The sequence below is a fragment of the Sciurus vulgaris genome (assembly GCF_902686455.1).
Source record: "Sciurus vulgaris genome assembly, chromosome: 10".
Classification (NCBI taxonomy): Eukaryota; Metazoa; Chordata; class Mammalia; order Rodentia; family Sciuridae; genus Sciurus; species Sciurus vulgaris.
In genome coordinates this window covers 79,419,009-79,432,832 of record NC_136470.1, presented here as the reverse complement: position 1 = coordinate 79,432,832, position 13,824 = coordinate 79,419,009, and the positions used below count along the sequence as shown (strand labels likewise).

General features: G+C 41.0%; 1 long non-coding RNA gene across 1 annotated transcript; it reads right to left on the bottom strand.

The window, feature by feature from the left end:
* Positions 1-1,203: 1,203 nt before the first annotated feature.
* LOC306670337 lies at positions 1,204-11,073 on the bottom strand. Its single transcript, XR_013766383.1, has 3 exons — positions 10,914-11,073; positions 7,411-7,489; positions 1,204-1,759 (listed from the first exon to the last, which is right to left on the bottom strand). It is a non-coding gene; the product is annotated as an uncharacterized lncRNA (long non-coding RNA).
* Positions 11,074-13,824: the final 2,751 nt, after the last annotated feature.

Sequence of the window (13,824 nt, the reverse complement as noted above, 5' to 3'; positions counted from 1 at the left end):
TTGAAAATAAGGCCAACTAAGACCCTTATTTTTTAAAAAAATTAGCCATGAACTGTGGAAGCGGGGTGATAGGATCTTGGGGTTCATTATACCATTTTCTCTTTCCCTTCCCTGCCCTTTGAAAAAAATTTTTTCAGATTGTTTTTCTTTTTGTTTACTTCGTTCTTCATTCCTTCATTCCTTCTTTCCTTTCTTTCTTTCTTTTTTCTTTTTTTTTTTTTTTTTCCTTTTTTCGGGGTTGGGTCCAGGGCCTTGTATTCTAAGCAAGCACTCCACTGTTGAGCTACCTCATCAGCCCCATTCTCTCCTTTTATATTAAAAATTTTCCATAGTCACTGGGCACAGTGGCACACACCTGTAATCCCAGCAGCTCAGGAGGCTGAGGCAGGAGGATCGCAAGTTCAAAGCCAGCCTCAGCAACTCAGTGAGGCCCTAAGAAACTCAGTGAGACCCTGTCACTAAATAATACAAAAAAAGACAGGAGGTGTGACTCAGTGGTTGAATGCCTCTGGGTTCAATCCCTGGAAGGAAGGAAGGAAGGAAGGAAGGAAGGAAGGAAGGAAGGAAGGAAGGAAGGAAGGAAGGAAGGAAGGAAGGAAGGGAGGGAGGGAGAAAGGGAGAAAGAGAAAGAAAGAAAGAGAGAGAGAGAGAGAGAGAGAGAGAGAGAGAGAGAGAAAGAAGGGAGGGAGGGAGGAAGGAAAAGGAAAATAAAGAATAAAGCCTCAGAAAAGCTAAACAACACAAACAAAGCAGACATTTTCAGATGGTAGTGCCCCACTCCTAAATTGCAGTCCCAAGTATAGGCTCTGCCCCTCAATAACTTGTCCTATACCCCTGGAGCTCAAGGGTTACTTCTATCTGGGAGGGAGACATTTCTCCTGGTTTGAAGTGTCCTTCTGCACCTGGAGGCTGACTGACTATATGAAAGTATCAAGGCAGATTAAATCATTCTGCAGAGTGCAAGGGCTGAACTTTTGGGTTACTGCCTTACCAAGTTTAGTCTTTTGTTCTTCTTCTACCTATTCACTTATTCACTAAACAAATATTAAATTTCTGCTGTATAAGTGTCTTTTTGATAATATCACAAGGTGTTCAAACCAACCCAAAGTAGCCATATAGAATGAAGGAAAGAAAGTGAATTTTGAAGTGAGGTCATCTTGGTGGCAGTTCTGGCTTAGCCACTGTGACCATGGACAGGTCTGACTCCATAACACCCTGTTCTCAGTACAATGGTAAATGGTGATAATATTCACATTATTTTGTCGTTGTCAGAATTAGAGACCACACAGACATTATTACCCTATGTAAATGTATGATTACATGAATGGTGCGAATCTACATTGTATACAACCACAGAAATGAAAAGTTGGACCCCATTTGTGTACAATGAATCAAAATGCAGTCTGTAAAAATAAAAAAATAAATGCTGCTTTCACTGGAAAAAAAAGAAAAAATTAGCTTAGACGACAGCAAGAATTCATAGACACTAGAAAACTATTTTAGATCTAAGATCGAATTATTCAAAGAGTACCTTTGTAAAAATAAAATGCTCAAAGAGTATTAAAAAAAAAAAGAATTAGAAACCACAGTGGGGCAAGGCTTGGCGGAGCTCCTCGCATACAGTGACCTCTTTCTATTTATTCCTGGAGAGAAGGGCTTGTACTGTTAGACCTTTCCCTTTTGAAAACAGCTGGTACAGAGCCCAAGCAATAACCTGGCGGTAGAGCATAGGTGGCCCAGGAGTTCTCTCTTCCTGTTGCTGAAAAGAGAAAAGAGGAGACCTTTCCACCTGCCCCTCCTTCCATGTTCTGCTCTTGCCAAGTTCTGCCTTCAGGCAAAATGTTCATTAAAGGAGCACTAATTAAATCAATTGTGAAAGTGCAATATATCCATACAATGAAAGACTATGCAACTATTAAAAAGGAGGCAAAGCTATATGTCTAAAGACAGAAGTTCACAATATACACTTAAGTAAAAATAGCAAGTTGCAAAATAGTCTAAAGTTACCATTTCATGGTCAACTTTACTGAGTTATAATTTGTGTGTGTGTGTGTGTGTGTGTGTGTGTGTGTGTGTGTGTGTGTTGCTGGGGATCAAACACAGGGCCTCACACAAGATAGGCAAGCACTTTACCATTGAGTTACACCCACAGCCTCTGAGTTATAATTTAACTGAGTTATAATTTAAATGCAATAAAATTCACCTATGTTAACTGTACACTTACATGAGTTTTAACAAATGTATACTGTCAGGTAACCATCACCATAATCGTGGTATTGATAGACCATTTCAGCACCCAAAAAGTGACTTTAAAAATTTTGCAATCATTCATATCTCTATCTTTTGGCCTCTGGTAACCATTGATCTGATTTTTAAGGTTTTTGACTTGTTTTAGAATTTTATATAATAAGCTATCTGGACTTGAGTCTGGCTCCTCTCACTTAGCACAGTGCTTTTGTGATTCAGCCATTTTTTCCTATTGATGGTTCATTTCTTATCATTGTCAAGTACTATTCCATGTTGAGGATGTCTCACAATTCATTTACCGACTGAGGGCATTTGGATTGTTTCCAGTTTTTGATCAGGAATAAATTCATGAACAGACACCTATCCATCATCCAACGCTCAAGGTTCACCACCCGATCATCCAACAGCTGCCAGCAGACTGACCACAGACCGCCAGTGGAGCACCAGCTGCCTGCTGTCGCCTGGAAGTTCACTGTCACAGTACCTGCAGGTTTGATTACACGTGGCTGCCGCCATTTTGAGACAACAACCAGGCCCCGTAGGTCCCCTGGCCGGCCTGATTGAGCCCCGTCTCCAGGATCCCTCAGCCCGACCGATCACTCCCTGCCTCTGGGGCCCTCAGATCAACTGACTGCTCCCTGCTGCCAGGATCCCCAGACCAACTGACTGTGCCCTATCACCAGGAACCCAGACCGACTGATTGCACCCGGCCTCCAGGATCCCACAACTACACCAAACACGCCGGACTCCAGGACCCCTGCCGGACCAACTGCATCCCGTCTCCAGGACCTCCAGCTAACCACGTCCACCCCTGAGCTGCAGCTCCCCATTTGGCAACATATTTCGAAGCCAGAGCGGCCATCTTGGATAATCCTGGAAGCCGTAGCTCTGATCTTTGGGTGGGGCAAATCCCATCCTGAGACGCCTGCTGGAGGCTTGAAGTTCATTGTCAGGTACCTCTCACGCATCAGACTACTGAACACTGGAAGGTTTCATTAGTATATGACTGTTATACAGTAGATTTTCTCTTTTCTCCTTTTTTAAAAAAAAATTAAGTTTTTATTTCTTTACTTTTCTTGCTTTCTTTTCCTTTTGTTTACCTGTTCCCTCAGAGTCTCTTTCTCCCTTTTTGCATGCTAACATCCGATTTCTTTTGATTACACTCTCACCCTTTCTATTTTCTAGAACTTCTGTATATTCTTTTCTATCCCATTAACAGCCATATTCTACATCCCTCTGCATCCTCTTTGTCCTCCATTAGAAATTGCAGACTTTTTGCAAACCTGTTTGTTTTACCGAAGATAACATTTGAACTCATTTTGTTTATTATGACAATTTTGTTATTGTCCCCATAGGGGCTATTTGGTCTAGGATTGCATAGTGTCTGATTTGGGCACTGCTAATATTGATCTCCCCTTAAAGAAAGGGTTTTGGAAACCTGTAGGGCCACTATAAGCCTATAGGGGGAAATCTGCAATACCCCAGATCTGCACTGCTAGAGGGGAAGATACATGAACAACATGAAAAAACAAGGGAAGAAAATGATCCAAACAAATCTAGATTCTATAGTAATAGAATCTAATGACAGTATGTTAGAAGAAATGTCAGAAAAGGACTTCAGATTATACATGATTAAGATGGTTCACAAACCAAAGATGAGAGAAGAGAGCAAATGCAGGCCATGAATGATGATACCAATAAGCTGAAAGAGCAACTGCAGGAAGCAAAAGATCATTTCAACAAAGAGAGATTCTCAAAAAAAAAAAAAAAAAAAAAAAAAAAACAAACGGAAATCCTTGAAATGAAGGAGACAATAAACCAAATAAAAAACTCAATGGAAAGCATCACCAACAGACTGGACCACTTGGAAGACAGAACCTCAGACAATGAAGACAAAATATTTAATCTTGAATATAAAGTCGCCCAGAGAAGATGGTAAGAAATCATGAACAGAATCTCCAAGAACTATGGGACATCATGAAAAGACCAAATTTAAGAATTATCAGGACTGAGGAAGGCACAGGGATACAAACCAAAGGAATGAACAACCTATTCAATGAAATAATATCAGAAAATTTCCCAAACCTGAAGAATGAAATGGAAAATCAAATACAAGAGGCTTACAGAACACCAAATGCACAGAATCACAACGGATCCACACCAAGGCACATTATAATGAAAATGCCTAGCATTCAAAATAAAGATAGGATTTTGAAGGTTGTGAGAGAAAAGCATCAGATTACATATAGGGGGAGACCAATACGATAGCAGCCTACTTCTCAATCCAGACTCTAAAAGCTAGAAGGGCCTGGACCAACATATTTCAAGCTCTGAAAGAACATGGTTGCCAACCAAGAATCCTATACCCAGCAAAACTAACCTTCAGATTTGAAGATGAAATAAAATTCTTCCATGACACGAAACTGTTCCTTCTTCATAGCAACCCCTTATGTTGTCCTTTTACCGTCACATGCATCCCCCTTTCCTCCATCCTAGTCCCTCGCAATCTCTACTTTAACCACCATTTCTATCATTTTATCATTTCAAGAATGAAATGTAAGTGTAACCATACAATATGTAATTTGGGGGATTGGCTTTTTTTTTCACTCAGCATAATTCCCTGGAAATTTATCCAAGTTTTTGCATGCATCAATAGATTGTTCCTTTTTATTGATCAGTAGTGTTTCATAATGTGGGTGTACCAGAGTTTGCTTGATCATTCCCCTAGGGAAAGACATCTAGCTTGTTTTCCGTATTTAACTATTATGAATAAAGTTGATATGAATGTTTGTGTTCAGGTTTTCCTGTGAACATGAGTTTTCTTTTCTCTGGGATGAACGAGAGTAACTGCTAGGTTGAATGGGAGTCACGTGTTTCATCGTATAAGAAATGGCCAGAGCTAGGGATCTGGCTTGGTGCTTTATCCAGGTTCCTCCAATGCTTGTCTAGCATGTGCAAAGCTCTAGGTCCTAGCAAAGATTTTTTTGCACCCTGTAGATTGCCTTTTTGTCCTTTCAGCAGAGTCTTTCACAAAAAAATAAATTAATTAAAAAAATTTGATGAGATCTGATTCATCAATTTTCCCTTTTATAAATTAGCACAGATTTTTAAAATGTAGACATATGTTTTCATTCATCTTAAATAAAAACCTGGGAGTGAAATTGCTGGGACATATGGTAAATATGTGTTTGATGTTATTTGTTAAAACTATAGAATTGTTTTCCAAATTGAACCATTTTGCTTCCTACAAGCAATATATGAGAGTTCACTTGCTCCACAACTTTGCCAACACTGGTTATGACTAATATTTTAAAACTCAGTCATTCTGAGTATGCAGCTCAGTAGTAGAGCACTTGTCTAGCATGTGTGAGGTCCTAGGCTTGACACCCAAGACCACAAGGAAGGGCAGTGGGAGAAAAACTCTCCCTTTTTTTTTAATCAAAAGAGAGCCAAACATATCCTTTTATAAGGCACCCACTCCCACAATAAGAAATCCACTCTCATCGTCCCACATTAAAGTATTCATGAGGACCTTCATGGTTCACTCACTTCTTAAAGGTCTCATATCCTAACACCATCACACTGGAGATCAAGTTTCTAATACCTAAATTTTGGGAGACACATTGAACTATATCATTAGCCTATTCACATCTTTAGCTGGTTATAAAAAATGTTTGCTTTCAATTGGTTGCCATAAGACTTCCTTATATATTCTGAATACAAGTCCCTTGACAGATACATGTTTTGCAATTGACTTACAGCTTTTCATTTGTGGGCATGTAGTACTTGGGTTTGAACCCAAGGCCTGGTGCATGCTAGGCAAGTGCTCTACTACTGAGCGAAAGCCCCAGCTCACTATTTCATTTTCTTAACAACATCTTTTAAAGAGTGAAGTTTTAAAAAATTTTTATGAAGTTGAACTCAGCATTTCCCCTCTGCATTTTGTGGTCTGTTTCATATAATAAGATTGTTCAAACCCAGTCACAAAGATTTTCTCCAATTTTTTATTCCAGAAATGTTATGCCTCTAGTCTTTGCATTTAGGCCTCTATTCAGTTGAAGTGAATTTTTGCATATAATAGGAGGTAAGGGCAGAATTGCATTTGTTGACATGTGAATATCAATTTTTGCACTGTGGAAAAGAGTGCCATGTTCTCATTGGACTGCCTTAGCATTTGCAAGGAGTTTGTAAAACTGTACAGTCAGAGGGAACAGTTAAGACACCAACTGCAAGTTTGGGGGTTTCTCAAAACCACCCTCCAGTTGGATACTTTGCTAGAATGACTCACAGCACTCAGGAAAGTGCTTTTCTTACTATTAGAGTTTATAGCAAAAGGATGATGATCAAAATCAGATAAAGGAACAGATACGTAGGTTGAATTCTGGGATGGTTCCAAACATGAAATTTCCACTGTCCTGGGGAATTTGTTTTCCTGCTTGCATTAACCAAGGACATTTACCTGAGTTTTGGTGTCCAGAGGTTTTATTGAGGTTTCATTACGTAGGTTTGGTTGGTTGAATCATTGCCCGTGTGGTTGAACTCAATTTCCAGCCCCTCCTTTGTGGAAGTTGGGCTGATATCATGTGTACCAAAACCCCAATCCTCTAATCACATGTTAGGTCTTTTTGCCATGACCAGCTCCTACCCCAGAGGAACCTCATTAGCATAAAATGTCATGTGTACTTCCAAATATCCATCATGAATAGCAAAGACAACCCTATCAGTTAGAAAGTTCCAAGGGTTTTAGAGGTACCCTCCAGAAGTTGGAGAAAAGGCCAGACTCCTTTTTAGAGGCTGGATTCCTTACTATATGGCATCTTTGTCAAAAATAAAAATACAATGTGATTCATGTACAAAGATTTGGGCCATGTATATGTGAGTCTATTTCTGGACTCTATTCTGTTTCATCATCTACTCGATGGAGTTTTCTGTGGATTTTTGCAATACTTCATTTTTAAGTAATGTGCATACAATGCTTTGCGGTAAGGAAAAAATGATAAGGATATATGCAAAGAAAAATTATCACCTAAGGAGAAAAAAGTACTCAACACAGTGATTGAACTATAACACCTGGGATATTTCCCAGAAAATGAAACAAAAATAGAGATAGAAAGTAAGAGAGAAAAGTAGGGTGTGAAGGAATGCACCTGAAGTGCCAGTTACCTGGAAGGCTGAGGCAGGAGAACCACTGGAGTCTAGGAGTTTGGGACTAGTCTGTTGGCAACATAGTGAATTCCAAAATCTTACAAAGAAAAGAAAATATGAGAAAAAAGATTAAAATATTAGACTAAGAGTTCAGGAGGTCTTACGTCTGGATATCAGTGCTTCCAGAAAGAAAAAGAGAAAACAAGAAATCAAGCAATGACAAAATTACAAACAGAATGAAATATCAGATTGAGAGACCTATTAAAGGCATTACTATTTTAAGGACTAAAAGAGGATTTTACTGCCTTTAGAGAGGAAAAAAGTGGTTCGTATATGGAGTTTGGGTGTTAGAATGACTTTGGACTTCTCATCAGTAACAGTAGAAGCCAAAAACAATAAAGCAATGCCTTTAAAATGCCAACGATGATAATTTCCAGTTTATAATCTATACCCAGATATTCTATCAATTGAGTATGAGAGTAGGAATGAACATTTTCAAGTATGAAAGTTCTCAAAATTTCTACCTATCCTGCAACCTTTCTCAATAAGCTAGTGAAGAATGTGTTCCACCCAAAAGACAGAGCAAATTAAGGAAGAGGAGCTAAAGAGGAGAGAAGCAAAGATCTTCCCCAAGAAGACTGTAAAGGGAAATCCTATGATAACAGTTGTGTCTAAGATGCAGAGGGCAACCAGTTTCATTCAAAGTGTAACTCAAGAAACAGATGGTGCTGGGGATGTAATCCAGAGCCTAGAGAAAGTACTTACATAGTACATATAAGGCCCAGTTCAGTCTCCAGCACTGCAAAAGACAAACAAAACCCCCACAATGACAAAAAACAAACAGGAAAACAAAACAAAAGATAAATTAAGAACTGTCATCATTAAAATCTCCACTGACATTACACCCTTGTTCAAACTTGAGGACAGGTTGTCCTACATTTGTCACAGCATATAATCACATAATATGGAAATTTCTGCTCACCTTTCTGTCCTGCTGATAGAATTAGCTAAGGATACTCATTTCATGAAAACTATCCCATTTCTGAAGTGTTCTTCTTTGACTTACTCTTGAGAGTGGGCCACAGGTTCTAGTGAGCTTAGAAGGAGAAAGTATAAAATATCCCTTTTGCTCTAACCCTATTTCTATAGGGTATTCAGGGCCTAGTCACACTGCAGATCTGCCACATGCTCAGCCATAGGTAAGCCCTCGTGGCTAGAGACATTACTAATGAAACTTATGTTCCTTACTCAGACACGCCCCTCACAGGGCCCTGTACATAATTTATCATGTCATTTGAATTTATAACCTTCTTAAAGTGTCCTCCAAATTATATGATTTTTAGGCTCCACAAATCCTGGATCTGCTTTGCTAATGACTTTGCCCTTTGCCTTCCCCCAGAAGAGTTTTGTTTTTTTTTTTTTTTTTTTTTTTTTTTAATGGTACTGGGGATTGAACACAGAGGCACTTAACCACTGAAAAACACTCCCAGCCCTGTTTATTTTTTTATTTTGAGGCAAGATCTCGCTGAGTTGCCTTGGGTCTCACTAAATTTCTGAGGCTGACATTGAGCTTGCAATCCTCCTGCCTCAGCCTCCTGAGCTGCTGGGATTACAAGCATGCACCACCATGCCCAGTTTAGAAGAGGCTTTTGAAACCTCAGGAAATTGAATGCTACACTATAACCCAGCAATCCCATTCTGCTCGTTTTTCTGGAATTCTTATTGAATACGGGTAATGGTGCTTTTTCCTTTCACAGCTAACTTTATGCGAGCCACTCAGTTATTCAAGTCCAAGTAATGCATTATTTAGAGATATGTTATATAGGGAATAAACCATAAAGATAACTGGAATGGTTAATATAAAAGTCAGTGGAGTGTTTACCAGGGGTGGGGAAAGTTGAGGGAAGCAAATAGGCTGCCAGGCATCAAGGTACTAGTATGTAACAGGTGTTTGCTCTATTACTTATCTTTGAACTGTGCACATAATCTTCTGTAAATATGATACATGTTACAATTTTTAAAGCTGGAGCCAGGCATGCTAGTGCATGCCTGTAATCCCAGCAATTTGAGAGGTTAAGGCTATTGGATCACAAGTTTGAAGCCAGCCTGGGCAACTTAGTGAGATCCTGTGTTATGGTTTAGATAGTAAGTGTCCCCCAAAACTCATGTGTAAGACAGTACAAGAAAGTTTAGAGGTAAAATGATTGGGTTATGAGAGCTTTAACTTAATCAGTGCATTAATCCTCTGATAGAGATTAACTGGAAGGTAACTGTAGGCAGGTCAGGTGTGGCTGGCGAAGGTGGATCACTGGGGAGTCTTGGGATATATATATATATATATATATGTATATATATACATATATATATATATATGACACTGGGGAGTCTTTGGGATATATATATATATTTTTCCCTAGTGAGCAAGGCTCCCTCTCTGCTTCCTGATTGTCATGTCCTGAGCTGCTTTCCTCTACTAAACTCTTCTGCTGTGATGTTCTGCCTCATCTAGGACCCAGAGCAATGGAGCCATTTGACTATGGACTGAGACCTCTGAAACTGTGAGCACCAAATAAACTTTTCTTCCTCTAAAATTGTGTTTGTCAGATCTTTTGGTCACAGCAACAAAAAAGCTGACTAAAACAACCTGGCTCAAAAAAACAAAACAAAACAAACAAACAAACAAACAAACAAAACAAGATAGTGAAGATACATAAAGGACAGTGCTTCCTCTCTTGGTTCTCAGCTGCAGATAGTGAGAATATGCACAGAGTCATTGTCAATTAATTGCCAGTTAAATATAAAAGGAAACAGTGATATTCCAACCTTCTAACATACTAATAAACCTGTACCTGGTTAGAGAGGAAAGTCGTTCTTGACATCCAGTGTGCTAATTGGGCAAGGAAGGGAGAAAGTCCAGCTGACTTTTTCAGCCCTTTGGCATGTAGCATCATGCTGGGTTCAAAGAGAATTAAGAGTCTGGTCTTCAGTTCTGCATGTCCAGTGGTGTTAGCCACTCGCCTGGAACTTCTCAGGCTTAAAAGTAATACCTCTTTATGACTGGCCACCGTGAACTCCTTGAGGACAAGAATCCTGTCCTGTGCTTCTCTAAATTCCTGAAGCCTAGCAGAATAAGCTGTTAACAACAAGGTTAACAGGTTTTTGGCAGCCTGGATACCCTGATCCAGCCAGAGCACCCCCTCCTGTTCCACAGGGATAGCACCCTTCCAAGGGCCTGGTGGTCTGACCCTGAAGCTTAACCAGAGGCTGGAGCCCCCCCTCAGCTGAAGGCAAACCCACCCACCTGCCTGTGGGCCTCCTCCCTGCACAGTGCTCATAATAAGGATTCAGGAAGTGGAAGCAAAAAATAGAGAAGTGTAGGCCACAGGCAGACTTTCCCAGGCAGGCTACTTTGCTTATCTTCCTGTACATAATTCCTTCCGCCACACTGTAGATAGGGTCAGCTCCTGCTTAGTTGTTAGAAGGTGATCGAGGAAGCTAATACCACCAAGCTACACACTTACCAGTTTACCCTGCATTAGAGTGAGGCAGAGTTTCAGAAACCGGATGTGCAGTGAGGAGCAAGCCCAGAACCTTCCTGAGTCACAGGGGAGTCATTTGACCATTTAGACCCACCCACTCTGTATTCACGTGAATGTGCTGACTGCCTTTGGGACCAGCAGGTGGTTTCTGTGCCCTCAGCACCCTGGAAGCTGTATAAGGCCTTATCCACAGCCAGAAATGGTTTTGATTCCAAATGTTCAGTGTTGGAGTTGCAAGAATGGTTCAGTTTATCTACTCCACCAAGAACTCGACCCAGAAGAGAACTGGTTTAGAAAGATATTCAAAGAACTGGGTGCAGTGGTGCATGTCTGTAATCCCAGTGGCTTGAGAGGCTGAGGCAGGAGGATCACAAGTTCAAAGCCAGCCTCAGCAATTTAGGCAGGCCCTAAGCAACTCAGTGAGACCTTGTCCCTAATAAAATACAAAAAAAGGGCTGGGGATATGGCTCAGTGGTTAAGTGCCCCTGGGTTCAATCCCAGTACAAAAAAAAAAAAAAAAAAAAAGTGAAAGAAAAAGGCCAAGAATAGAGTGCACCTAGCAACCCCATGTTTATTGATCTGTCATGCACTCTCCAGTCCTAGATTGAGCTCCCCTCTGGTTTCTCATGGACAAGAGCCTGTTTCCTGCCATAGGAAGGTACAAAGTCTCCTCCTTGACATTAGGATAGCATTCACATTCATGTAACTGCAGAGACACCTTATTAGCTCAACTGGCCTGTCGAGATAAATGATGAACACTCCTTCTTTCTTTCCAATGTGACAAGCTTTTGGGATAGGAATTCTCATTTGCCATCTATTTTACATTCATGTACATAATGAGTTTCCGAGTCCTTGAGGAAACACTGTGATTTAATTAGTAGAAACTATAATAGCCAAACCTAGTTATGAGGAGCATTTGGGCACCCACAATAAACAGGACTTATATTTTTTTAGCAACTGATACATCCTGAAACAAGAAATGCTTTCTGGAACAAGGTGGGGTTTCTATAAATGAACACGTTATCCATGTCCCAATTTAGCGAAAGCAATTTTCCAAGAATTTCTAAGAAATTTCTAAGAAGTCGGCTACCCCAAGTACCACGTGTGAGAAATAGAAAGTCTGGTGGGTCATTTTCAAAATCTAGTATTTAACCTAAACTGGATTTGATTGTAGCCTTTCCCTCTTTTCACACCCTAATTCTAAAATTAGCCAATCACATAGACTGTAACCCGAAACTCCTCCAATCAGAGTGGAGGGCAGCGTGGGCGCTAGGTTCCAGTTATAAGCCGGCAGAGTGCCTGCCCATGTGAGCATGCTAGCCAAGGTTCCCCTAGTACGCCCTTCTGCAGAAGTAAAGGTTTGCCTTGCCTACCAACTTTTGAGCACGTGTTTGAGTCCTTGCAGCTACTGGTCTTTCCTAACAAAGGGGACTAGGTGCCTTTTCTGCCCTGCCCCTGATGTGTTCAGAAATAGGAGTGACAGGGGCAAGAAGGGAAGTACATAAAGGGGATGGGGGGCAGAAGGAAGAGTGACACAGAAAGGTAGCTGGATCATTCTAATCATTCCTTTTTTGGAATCTATTGCTGGAGTCCCTTCTGTGCGGGGGCGATGGAACATGAAATAAGACTCCATGCTTTGAAAGGAGGGTGCTGTGCTGCACTCGGTGAAGACTACAGCTGGCTGGAACAGGGAAGTGTCTTCAGCTGGAGACCTCCGCTCCAGGTCTCTAGTCAAAGCACTTTCACTAATTTGCTGCGTGACTTTGGGCAAACTGCTTTCCCTCTCTAGATCTGCATATCCTTGGCTGTGAAATCAAAGGTGAGGAAGAACTGGCAGAAGACATGGAATGTGTAAAGACCAGCCATCCCTCTATATTTTTGTCTAGGGTCAACCTGCTCTCCATAAAGAATTTTTCTAATCTCCACTCTGTTCAGATACCAAATCAACCCCATTCTCCTTAGTCTCAGCAAGTGATCTGGCTCCAGATTTTACAAAGAAAAATGAAATCTCAGATGAGTATTGACCCAACCTCCTACCCTCCATCTGCACCCAGGCCTCTCCCTGTCCCTCCAATGCATGGAGGAAGTATCTTTCTTGGTGTTTCAAGTGAGCATGTCAGGTTGGCGATGTGGTTCAGTGGTATGGCATTTGCCTAGCACAGATGATGCCCTATGTTTAATCCCCAGAACCACAAAAAATAAATAACATTTAAAACAAAATAAACAAAAACCTTCTTGGAGCTGGGTGTGGTAGCGCAGGCCTGTAATCCCAGCTGCTCAGGCAAGTCAGATCTCATATTCAAGGCCAGCGGCAGCAACTCAGCCATACCCTATCTCAAAATGAAAAAAAATTTTAAAGGACAGGAGGGGTAGCTCAATGGTAGGGTGCTTGCTTAGCAAGTGAAAGGTCCTGAATTTGATCCCAGCAATACACACACACACACACACACACACACACACACACACATACACACGCACGCACAGGCACACGAGAACATAAGTGCACACACAGAGGGTGATAAATGCCATGATAGGGAGAGGTCATTTACTTCAGGTATAGGGATGGCTTTGATGCAGTAATTTTAAGTGGTGACTATTGAATTAGGCAGATTAAAGGTTGATGAGAACCAGTGCCTGCCCGGTGAGGATCCAGCGCCTCTCGCAAGCAACATGCTGTGGCTTCCCATCTACAAACAGGTGGCATTCTCCATCTTGGGACACCTGCCAGAGACTAGAAGTTCATTATCAAGGTACCTACAGGTTAGCTGCTGCTGCCACCACCAACTAGGGACGTAGCCGCTTCCATCTAGGGATAACCGCTAGGACCTGAAAGATCATTATCAAGGGCGCTGCAGGCTTGATTATATCTTAGGTATCCCTGCTAGGTGTGCTA